Source organism: Oryx dammah, unplaced genomic scaffold (genome assembly GCF_014754425.2).
Source record: "Oryx dammah isolate SB20612 unplaced genomic scaffold, SCBI_Odam_1.1 HiC_scaffold_11232, whole genome shotgun sequence".
Lineage (NCBI taxonomy): Eukaryota > Metazoa > Chordata > Mammalia > Artiodactyla > Bovidae > Oryx > Oryx dammah.
Window position 1 is genome coordinate 3,331,606 of NW_024080625.1, and position 12,384 is coordinate 3,343,989.

Here is a 12,384-nt window from a genome sequence, read left to right on the forward strand (position 1 = left end):
CAGAGGAGCCCGGCAGACTAAAGTCCATGGGTTCGCAAGGAGTCGGACACAACTGAAGCGACTGACAGTGATATTCCATTGCGTGTGTGTGTCTTTCACACACATACATCTTCTTTACCTTTTCATCTGTTGATAAACACTTCCATGTCTTAGCTTCCATGTCTTAGCTCTTGTGAAGAGTGCTGCTATGATGCATGTATTTTTTCAAATTAGAGTTTTCATCTTTTCTGAATATATGTACAGGAGTGGGATTGCTAGACCATGTGGTAGCTCTATTTTTAGTTTTTTAAGGAAACTCCATGCTGTTTTCTGTAGCAGTTGTACCAATTTACATTCCCACCAACAGCATAAGAGGGTTCTCTTTTCTCCACACCCTCTCCAGCATTTGTTATCTGTATAGACTTTTCGATGATGGCCATTCTGACCAGAGTGAGTGATACCTCATTGTGGTTTTGATTTGCATTTCTCTAATGATTAGCAATGTTGTACATCTTTTGATGTTCTTAACACCTTTTGATGTTAGCCATCTGGATGTCTTCTCTTATTTTTTGATTGGGTTGTTTGTTTTTTTGTTATTGAGTTGTATGAGTTGTTTATACAACACATCCTATTGAGCTCTTGTTTTTATCTGCTTTTTTCCATCGCCACTAGCACCACTTTGGTTCAGCCCCCTGTTCTCTCTCTTCAGTTCAGTTCAGTGGCTTAGTCACGTCCAACTCTTTGTGACCCCATGGAGCTCTCTCTCTTGCATTCCTGTTATTCTCCTAACTCATTTCCCCACTTCTAGTCTTATCTTCTCTGATTCAGCCTCAGAGTAATTTTTATAATTAAAAAATATTATTGTGTATCCCCCATTTAAAATACTTCTATCAGTTCTCACTGTCCTTCATATAAAGCCCCTAGCATAACTCACCATATCTTTCATTATTTGACTTCTGCTTATCTCTCACTTCAAGGATCTCCCACCTTTTTCTCCATAATCCCTACTGTTCTAATTGCAGCTCTTCAAACAAAAATGCCTCCTATTGTCTCTGGGATTTTGAACATTTCTGGATATGTTCTTTTATTGCTTTCTGTCTGTTCTCTCTCCCAGCTTCAAGTTCTTCAGTTTCTTACCTTTCTTCTGCTTGTGAAAAGTGAAAGTGTCTGTGTCCAAGGTGGACAGGGACCCACACTAGCCTAATAAGACTTTTTCTCCCAAGAACTGGGAATCTGGTGTTAACCTGGTGTCTGGAGGACTGAGTCATTTGACATGATCTCTTTAAATTTCCATGGTGCCTCCCCTTCCCAAGGCCTCCCTGGACAACTCTTGCTTACAGCCTCTGAGAGTTCTCAGAATTGTTTCAATAAACCTCTATCTTTTATGTCACTTTCTGTGACTTGTCATCAAAAGAATCTTCCTAAATAATACAATAGCGATGTTACTAAAAACTGTCAATACTATATTTTCCTTGTTGGTTCAAATTTCTCAGAAACTACATTCTCTATTATTAAGGATATTTCATCTCATGAGTGATAGAATGCCTAATTAGATAAAAGGGAAATAATTGGATTGTATAATACTAGAAGTCTGTATGACTGAAGCAACTTAGCAGCAGCAGCAGAAGTCTACATTTCAAAAAGAGACACCTCTATAAGGAAAAGTTTCTCAACCATTCTTACAGGAAAACAGCCTCACTTAATGCCCTAACCTGTAGGACCTAGTGCAGCCCTACAGGAAGAACAGGAAAGACCTACAGTGGAGCCCATGCCAGGGGACCCATTCTTTGTGGAGCGTCCGTGGCATATAGTCTACCCCTAAGTGAAAACATGGACACAATTCTTCAGGTTCTTCTGGCAATGACCAAGTATGTTTTGAATGCCAACCCTTTTTTCAGAATCCTTTCTATACTGGATATTAAAGCAAACTCAAATTTCTAATTTAAAGGAGGCATTGAAAATCTCAGTGACAAACCAGTAAGAAATATTTCTAAATTCTGAAAGAGTAGTGAGTCTCTATTAATTGATTTTTCTGTATATTTGCCATATATGCTGCTATTTATACTCATGCTATTTATGCTAAGGGATCTTTTAAGTGTCCTAAAACCAACCTTTTTAAAAATTAATTAATTTATTTATTTTAATTGGAGGATAATTACTTTACAATATTGTAGTTTTTGCCATACATCAACCTGAATCAGCCATGGGTGCACATGCCCCCCCATCCTGAACCCTCCCCCATGTCCCTCCCCACCCCATCCCTATGGGTTGTCCCAGACCACCAGCTTTGAGTGCCCTGCTTTATGCATCAAACTTGCACTGGTCATCTATTTTACATATGATAATGTACATGTTTCAATGCTATTCTCTCAAATCATCCCACCCTCACCTTCTCCCACTGAGTCCAAAAGTCTTTTCTTTTCATCTATGTCTCTTTTGCTGCCTTGCATATAGGATTGTCATTACCATCTTTCTAAATTCCACATATATTTGTTAATACGCTGTTTTGGTGTTTCTCTTTCTGACTTACTTCATTCTCTATAATCCAGTTTCATCCACCTCATTGGAACTGACTCAAATATGTCTTTTTTACAGCTGAGTAATATTCCATTGTGTATAGAAAAGTTATGACCAACCTAGATAGCATATTCAAAAGCAGAGACATTACTTTGCCGACTAAGGTCTATCTAGTCAAGGCTATGGTTTTTCCTGTGGTCATGTATGGATGTGAGAGTTGGACTGTGAAGAAGGCTGAGCACTAAAGAATTGATGCTTTTGAACTGTGGTGTTGGAGAAGACTCTTGAGAGTCCCTTGGACTGCAAGGACATCCAACCAGTCCATTCTGAATAGATCAGCCCTGGGATTACTTTGGAAGGAATGATGCTAAAGCTGAAACTCCAGTACTTTGGCCACCTCATGCGAAGAGTTGACTCATTGGAAAAGACTCTGATGCTGGGAGGGATTGGGGGCAGGAGGAGAAGGGGACGACAGAGGATGAGATGGCTGCATGGCATCACTGACTTGATGGACGTGAGTCTGAATGAACTCCGGGAGTTGGTGATGGACAGGGAGGCCTGATGTGCTGAGATTCATGGGGTCACAAAGAGTCAGACATGACTGAGCGACTGAACTGAACTGAACTGATATGTATCACAACTTCCTTATCCATTCGTCTGCTGATGGCCATCTATGTTGCTTTCATGTCCTAGCTGTTTTAAAGCTTGCTGCAATGAACATTGGGTTACATGTGCCTCTTTCAATTCTGCTAAAACCACCCTTTTTGATCAGGCACAGATCTCTAATTGGTTGAAAACAAGGTGATCAACAATCAATGTTTAAACATAACTTTCAATATATGTTATTTATTGACACAAAGACAAGAACAGAAACTCAAATTCCAGAAGTTTTAGTGAGTATTTGACTTTAAAAACGAACATTACCCCCTCCGCCTCTGCCAGAATCTTCCCTCCCTTTTTTTTAAATAAATATACAAATTAAGAAGAGATGAAGTTTTAATAAATGTTCTGCCACAATAACAGACCAGAAGAAAGTATCTTTGTCACCAGCAACCGACACCTGTCCAATTTTTCCAAGCCCACTTGTTGGCAGTTCTCACGATCTCTATAGCAAATGAACTTCTAGCAATACTCCCTAAGAGTAGCAGTAGACTATTCAAGTAGCCAAAATTGTCTTTAAAGGCTTTGTGAATGAGTGGATCTCTTTCTGGGTTAACACTCAGAGTCCCACGGAAAGGGAATTTACCACGACATCCGAAAGAGCAGCTGCTCTTTCCGCTAAGAGAGATCATGAATGCCCAAAGCTTTTGAAACCTTAATTGTTCAGTTAAATTTAGGGAAATTGATATTACCAAAAAGTCCCAGCAAATCTAACTGAATGTACTTCAGAGAACAGTGATACTGGCTGAAAACCATGGTTTACATTCCATCTTCAAAGTGAGATAATGCAAGAATGCCAAAAATTCAACAGAGGCTTCTCAAGTAACAATCTTGTCCTTGAAAGAGCACTGGGATTCTGAGCTGTGGAATTTTCCACTCATTTATTCTTTCATTTTCCACCTTCCTTTGCCTTCAAGTGTCAATTGGCTCCTCTCAGTCACAGCTGTACAAATCACAGGACCCTTTTTTTTTAATTGGCAGAAGACATATATATTATTCATCTATTCATTTCCATCTGATGGAAATCCAAAAAAGACAATTTTATTTCCCAACAAAACATTTAAAGCTGCTTTCCCCCCCATGAGAAACGGGACAGAAGACTCCATCCATGGTCTATGTAAGTACAAAACTTTTTGCCTATTAAAGCATGTATGAATTTGATTTTATTAAAATGTATGACTGCTTTTTTGTTATGCTTCATAGTACTTGTACATAACTATGTAGCAAATTCAATGTTTTTCTTAGCTTGTGAAACCTTAGTACCATAATAATACCAAGAACACTCTGTGCTTTTCCCAGCAAATATTGACTTAAGAGGGCACTTTGTTTACACTTATGCTACATCCTTGATAGAAAGCATGTACGTATTGCGTTGTGGGATGTGTTTTTTCTCTAACAATGAAGCAGAAAAGTCAGGTAGTGACTGTACATCAAGTGATTACCTTGGCCCCTGGGTTATTGATTGAACTGGAATGCAGGTTAAGGTCATGGTGACTCTCATTTCGCAGGCTCCTCTGTAGCCAAAGGAAATGACCTGTGTCTAACTCAACATCCACACGACTTCCTATTTGACAAGCCAATTTCCATATGAAATGAAGGGGAAAGTGACGTTTGCATTGGTAGTGAGGTATATGTATCTGCCTTGCGTGTCGGCCACAATGATAGGTTCATGATATAAGGATAAACCTTCCTCTCCTTCAGGAGATAGTTTATTACCCTGCTCTGTAAAAGCCTTGTGGGACACACAGAGCAGTAGAAAGAAATGTCCGCCTGCCTCCCCATCTTCAACCCAGCTCTCCAGGACAGAAGAATGAAATCCTTGAATAGTCACCATCAACCACTAATGAAAATGCTGAGCAAAAAAAAAAAAAGATGTGAGCTCCAAGCTCTCTGTCAGAAGATAAAAGTTCCATTATAAAAGACAGTCATGGCTTTACAAGCCAAACAGAACTTTCTCAACATCTCACAGCCATCTCATTAACCGATGCTCTCTCATCATGAGTGATCATGGGTGTTTAGAGTCAGACGCAAAGTATGGGGAGCTCTGTCTGCAGGCAAGTAGAGACAAGGCATGATAGAGGAAGAGCTAGGTGTGTGAGGAAAATGATGGCGTGGGCATATTTTAGTGCTTAATTCATAAGGAAGAAAATGCAGCGCAGGCAGGAACTTAACCCCTTTCTGGTTGGCATGTCGAACGGAAACGTAAACAATTATTTCCATTTCTTTCAACATCAATCCTGTCTATACGATTTGAACTTCTCTTTTGCCCCCCTACTTGGCTTTATTTCAAGGACTGGTAAAGACACCTCACAAAGGCCTTTCACATATAAAAAGGTACATATTTCAACATCTTTAATAGTTTTTGAGAGCTCATTGATTCTAAGTAGAGGAAATCATCATTTGAGATGATTCATTTCCGAGTTGCATCAAGTGTACCGTTGAACTCACAGCTGGGCATCTCAAATGAAAGATGGAATTTCTGGGACCTAACACTTCAGGGGCAGCAAGGAGGGTGGCCCCTCAGTAGCTGATGCTGAAAAAGACTTTAAATTCAAACAACAGGACACCCAGCACACGCTCATAAGCACAGCACACATGAGCATCACACCCAGCACAGCGTCACATGGGCAGCAAGCCTTATCTGCTCTGCAGAAGTCTCTGCACAAGTCTGGATGTTTACTTGGAGGCGTCACCTTCCTGTTGCCGCATCACAGGTTGCCCTTATGTTCGTTTAACCTAGTTTTCTCTGTATACACTTGTCGACTCAAAGGAAAGAACTGTTAGATTTGGGACTTTATATTCTTTTGTGGGAAGATTTTGTATTACCACTGAGTAACGAGTTTGCTCAAATGAATATTTTAAGAAGTAAAGGGTGGAGGGAGGAGAGGAGTGGTTATTTTATATCCCATTTTATATTTTATATCCCATTTTTCCTGTGTTAAAACGTCCGGAAATTTCGTAAGCTTAATGCTTATATATAAATACAAATGATAACGATATAACTTTTGCTTATCCCTGGAAATAAGGATATTTTTGTTTGTGTGTGTGTGCATGCTCAGTCCTGCTCAACTCTTTGCCACCCCTCAGCATACATAGCCCACCAGGCTTCTCTGTCAATGGGATTCCCCAGGCAAGACTAATGCAGTGTGTTGCCATGATGTAGGATAAGGTGGAGCAGACTAGGGTGTGATGGGACGGCCTAGGTTCATGGACCATATGGTGGTGATCTCCAGTGGCCTTGGCCTGCAATGCCTTGAAGTGGGTCTTGGGTTCCCCACCAGAAACTGGGCTGGGTTGCGGCAATGAAAGCACCAGATCCTCGCAATTAGACCAGTGGTCAGTGACATAGGCCCTGATCTTTTGGCTTTGCAGAAAAGAATTTCCACAAAAATGGAAAATAATGGAGCAAGTAAAGCATTTATTAAGAGGGGAAAAGTACAGTATGTGTGGACAGTCACACAGGAGGACTCAGAGGGAGACAGTCACCGAGTCACACCCTCGTGGCAGTTTGAATTACTTTGATGGGATATTTCTTCCAGGTTTCCTTTGACTAATCATTTTGATTTGCCTGGTTCACAGTCCATATCTGGTATATCTCAGGATCCTCCCAGGTGTGTACATGCATCTCTTAGTCAAGATGGGTCCTACCAAAAAGGCATCTGGGTAGAATATCCCTTGACAAAACTCTGCTCTGGCCTCCAAGGAGCCTTTTCTGGGTATGTGTGGCCAGGGAGGTCTCTTGACTTGGAGAATAAGAAGTATGTGGTCTGGGCAGGGCCTAGCTTCTTCCCTCAATTGCCCTGCTATTCTTGTCTTGGAGTTTCAGTCCATAGAGAATGAATATCCAAGTGCTTTACCCTGGGTGGGGGCCTTCTGCCTCTTGCCTCAGTAGTAGGTGAAAGCGATGTAAGTGAATGTCCCTCAGACATATCCAACTCTTTGCAACCCCATGGAATTCTCCAAGCCAGAGTACTGGAATGGGTAGCCTTTCCCTTCTCCAGAGGCTCTTCCCAACCCAGGAATCGAACCCAGGTCTCCCACATTACAGACAGATTCTCTGCCAGCTGAGCCACAGGGGAAGCCCTCAGCAGTAGTGAGGGGACGATAGTACTAGAATGAACTGCTAGTTCAACCCAGTGGTTTTGGAGCTGAGAACCTGAGCTTCGGTAAGGGGAGAATCTTAGACCATCAACAAAGGATTGAACAGTTGGAGTTAACTATATGAAAATACTGAAAATGAAAGTGTTAGTCGCTCAGTTGTGTCCAACTCTTTGCGATCCCATGGACTGTAGCCCACCAGGCTCCTCTGTCCATGGGATTTCCCAGGCAAGAATACTGGAGTGGGCTGCCATTTCCTTCTCCAAAGGATCTTCCCAACACTTTTAATAAGGAAAACAAAAATGCAAATTTTACTTACCTGCCATTTACTAGCTGTGTTACCTGAAGTTACCTACCCTCTCTGTGGCTCATCTATAAAATTGAAATATAATGGTCATAGGCTTGCTGGGAAAATCAAATCAGTCAATAAATTAAAAGTAATCTAGAAATGATAAGTATCTGATAAACGTCAACTCTTTTTATTATTGTTGCCACTGCTAGTGTGAATTCAACTAGGCCTTTCTCAAGTGAGTTTTTGTTGATTGATGAGCTGGAAAACTCAGTCCACGATGAATTGGCATGTCACAGCAGTCTGGGTGTCAACATTTTAGGATACACTGAGGCAGAGCCTAGCTTCAGTGTGGAGCTGAAGGAAGCTGCGGGGTGGGTATCTGGGAGTCTCCTCTCTGTGACTAATGATCACTCATACTTAAGAGCACTTAGGTGTCATCTTTCTTATAGCATAACAAAAACTCCCAAAATGGAATTAAAAACCCAAACCTTTCCTGAGTCCCAATTTTGATTTTTGGAAAACTGACCAAGCCACTTCTATTAATAGAATAACAATCTTCACCTGAATTGTTACAGAGATTAAATGTGTTGGAAAGCACTTTATGACCTACAGAGTCTACAGAGAACTATACATTCTTAAAAGCATGGTGTATTACAATTACAAAATGTTTCTCTTATTTTGAAATCACAGGGAAAAATTAATTCTTACTTTCTTCTAAGGATTTAGCTTAGACCGTGAAAGTAGGATATATGTCCAGAGTATTCATGGAAAGTGTATTTGAAGATAAACACTGAGCTGGGAAGGTTGGAAGATGGGTTCCAGCCCAGCTTTCCCATGGGCACAACATACAGCTCCAGGCAAGTCATTTAGACTTCCTGGCTCCCAGTTTCCTTTCCTGTAAAACAGGATAAATTAGGTGATCTCTCCCCCTCTCATTCTATAAATGTCAGACATAAGTTTGCATGAATCTGTGAGTCACTAAAACTTGGTAAATTTCAGAAAATTATTTAATAAACAAAATCTCTCATAAGCAACTCGAGTAAGCTTGGAACTGACTTCCAAAATATTACATAATCATGTTTAGGCAAAGACTTCAAACCTAAGAAGAAGATGTTGGAAGTGGGCCTCTTTTCACTACCACTAGCAATTCACACGATTGAAGCGACTTAGCAGCAGCAGCAGCAATTCACAGAAGACAGACTGTTGGTTCCTGTGTTCATACTCATTCTGCCTTAAGGGCTCAGAGCATTTGTGGGCCACTTTATAAACAGAAAATGCTATTGCCTCTTTCAAAATGAAATGAAAGCCATTTCTATAACATGTTTAGCATCTCAAAATGCTTAATAACTGTTTTAGTTTCCTCCTCTTCCTCATTTCTGGTTTGATCAGCATAATAACTTTGCTAAGAAGGCTGGGCCCAGGTATTCTTATGCTCATTTTGCATTCTGGGAACAAACAAAAAAAAAGTAACTTGCTTCCTACTTGGAGCTGATGGTCCTCCTTAGATCTTCTGACCCTCACGTGAAACCCGATCCTGTCTAAGAGTATCCTCCTCACTATGGTCCACCCACCTGCAAATAAGCCCCTGGAAATGCCTGACTCAGCTCCCTTCATCAGCAGAAAACTCTCCTCCCTACTCACTGCCCAAGTCTTTCTCTGGGACCCCACATAGAACTGAAGTGGTTCTCTGAGTGCTTTAGCCCTTTTAAAGAACTTCCATGGAAAAATAAGATTCCTAAGATAGAAACAATGGACTTATTGATGACTGAATTAGACCCTGCCTCCATGCCCTGTGGTTTCTCCCCATAAATGTTTTTCCCATAATTCAGTGGCTGCTTTGGGAGAACTGTCCAAAACCCTTTCATCAAGAGTTATTTTTTCATCCTAAGATTTTGGCTATCTCTCAAAAGGGCAAGAAATGGATCATGTCCTAAAGAAAGATCCTACAAGGTCCTCAACATTTTATATCCATGGGGATAATTAGGAAGATTGAAGAATTATAGCTCCTCCAAGAACTGACTGAGGAGTGGACCAACTTCAAATCACAAATACAGGATTCTGAGCACAAAGTATAATTTTATAGAACTCATTTCCCAACCTCTGTGGTAGAGACAAGATAGTGATAGGTTTGTTGTGCCTGCCCTGGGCTTGGCTGGCAGAGTCAGAGGGCTGGGAATGAAAGATCACACAGAGATTAACTCCACAAGAAACATGCTTGTGCTTGCATAATACTTATCTTTAATATTTAATATTTACCTTCATCCTGGCTTCATTTCCTGTATCCCCCAAACTAAGTGGCAGAAATAGCTACTCACGGGGGCACACAGCTCCATTACTGCTTCTCCTGGTCCTGTGAGAGAGGCACTGTTGCTTTCCCTCTCTTCCCTGGTGGCTCAGACAAAAGAATCCACCTGCAATGCAGGAGACCTGGCTTCAATCTCTGGGCAGGAAGATTCCCTGGAGAAGGGAATGGCTACCCTCTCCAGTATTCTTGCCTGGAGAATTCCAAATGGACAGTGGAGCCTCGAGGGCTATAGTCCATGGGGTCGCAGAGAGTCAGACACAGCTTAGTAACTAGCACTTTCTGGTAACTGAAGCAACTGAAGCAAACTGCAACTGAAGCAAAATAAACCCAGCTCCCATCTTTGATTCCCTCTTCACTTATGATGGGCGATATTGGCAGCCATATGCATCACTTCACCTAATTCAAGTCCACAAATGGTAAGAAACTGGTGTGGGCAAGGCACCGCACTAGATGCCCAGGGGACCAAAATCTGAGCTCAATGGAGTGAACTATGGCAGGAAAGGGATTGTGGGCAGTTAGTGATAGGGTAGATGAGTCTTCATATTACGGTTTAGAATCAAAGGTTTTATAATAAAAACACAATGATCAAACTCAACAAAGATATCAGATTAGGGATCAAATCTCCTTTGAAATAGCCCTGCATCCCACTCTGGTACCCCCCCAAAAAAAAATTTTTAAGGAAAGAGAAATATCTTGAGGATTCAGAGAAGGGATCATTCTTAGGAGTATAAGTAATGGTTTCATGAAGAAAGAGGTGCTAGAAATAAGTTCTAAAAGTTGAATTGTGTGTATATAATGCACATTTTTTTGGCCATGCCATGCAAGATCTTAGTTTCCCAACCAGGGATTGAACTCTTGCCCCCTGCATTGAAAGTGCAGAGTCCTAACCACTGAACTGCCAGGGAATTCCCAGTGCACAACTTTAAATGGCCTTATTATATCAGGCTTCTCTGGTGGCTCAGATGGTAAAGAATTTGCCTGCAATGCGGGAGACCTGGGCTTGATCCCCTGGTTGGGAAGATCCCCTGGAGGAGGGCATGACCACCCACTCCAGCATTCTTGCCTGGAGAATCCCCATGGACAGAGGAGCCTGACAGGCTACAGTCCATGGGGTCACAAAGAGTCGGACATGACCGTGCAACTAAGTACAGCATTACATACACCATCTTACTTCTTAAGGCAAGGAGAGGAGGTCCCTCCACATAAGAAGCGGAGCAGGAGTAAAGGCAGGGGTCTGGGAAGCACCAGACTGCACATGCCAAACCTTTAGTGAGCACCTACTATGTTCCAGGTGTGAATGTAGGCGATACTAGGATTCTGAAGCACAGATGTCTGCCTTCAAGTATCATGCAGCCTGGAGGAGAGGCTGACATAGTTGGCTCAGAACGTGGGTATCAGGTGGAAGCAGAAGATAAAGGTGGGAGACTCTATCAGGACCAGGTGAAAAGGACCACTAAAACTAGACTAATGGGGCTGTACTTATTTCAGTGGCGCCATGCTGTGCTCAGTCACTTCAGTTATGTCAGACTCTTTTCGACCCTATGGACTGTAGCCTGCCAGGCTCCTCTGTCTATGGGATTTTTTTTAGGTAAAAACACTGGAGTGGGTTGCCGTGCCCTCCTCCAGGGGATCTTCCCAACCCAGGGATCAAACTCACATCTCCTACATCTCCTGCATTACAAGTAGATTCTTTACTGCTAAGCAACCAGGGAAGCCCTATTTCAGGGGTAACAGAGGATTATTAAAGATTTGAGGCTGAGGAGACATGAAGTGGGTTGAATACATGATTCATTTAGAGCAAATGCATAGGATTCATTCAGAAGAAGAAACCTGGAAGAAAAACTGGGTAGGAGATGAAGGCAAAGGTCCCAGGCTATAGACAGCAGTGCTCTGAATCTGGTAGCGTTAAAGAGGGATAAAAAGAATGAAGAAAGGGGGAGCCAGCTAAAACAGACAGTATAGGACACTGAATTTCTTGAAAGGAAAAAGAAATGTTTGGTACAGACCATGCTGAGTTTGAGATGCCAGTAGGATGCAGAGAGGAGGCGTTTAGCCCACAGTTGGACAGTCAGGCCTGTGGTTTTCAGGTGCTGGCTAGAAAGATATGTTTTTGGTGCTATCCACAAGTGGGTGGCTGATGGAGCATGTACAGAAGGAGGAGGAAGAAAACATTTCTGGGGAATACATCCGTTTATGGGGTAGCAGCATTGGGTTGGCCATTCGTTCGGGTTTTTCCATACGCTGTTACGGAAAAACTCGAACAAATTTTTGGCCAAACCAATAGAAAATCCTGTATCTTAGGAAAACAAGAGAAATCAGAAAAGAGTTGAGGGTCAAGATGATACATGCCAGGGAACACAGAGCAGGAGAATGTTCAAAGGAAGAGGTATCAAGAGTGAGATGCTGAGGAGAAGCCAGGAGATGTAGACTGGGTCAGGATGAGCCATCGGATCCAGTGCTGGGGTGAGGGAGCGTCACTGGCTGCCTTGAAAAAGAAACTCCAGTGCGGCCGAGAACAGAAAAATCAGCATGC

At 42.0% G+C, this 12,384-nt stretch overlaps 1 long non-coding RNA gene across 1 annotated transcript in view; it reads left to right on the forward strand.

The window, feature by feature from the left end:
• Nucleotides 1-4,010: 4,010 nt before the first annotated feature.
• LOC120861338 overlaps nt 4,011-12,384 on the forward strand; it is a 67,496-nt gene continuing 59,122 nt past the window's right edge. The window contains exon 1 of the long non-coding RNA XR_005720526.1: nt 4,011-4,273. This is a non-coding gene — a long non-coding RNA (uncharacterized LOC120861338). The remainder of the gene's footprint in view (nt 4,274-12,384) is intronic.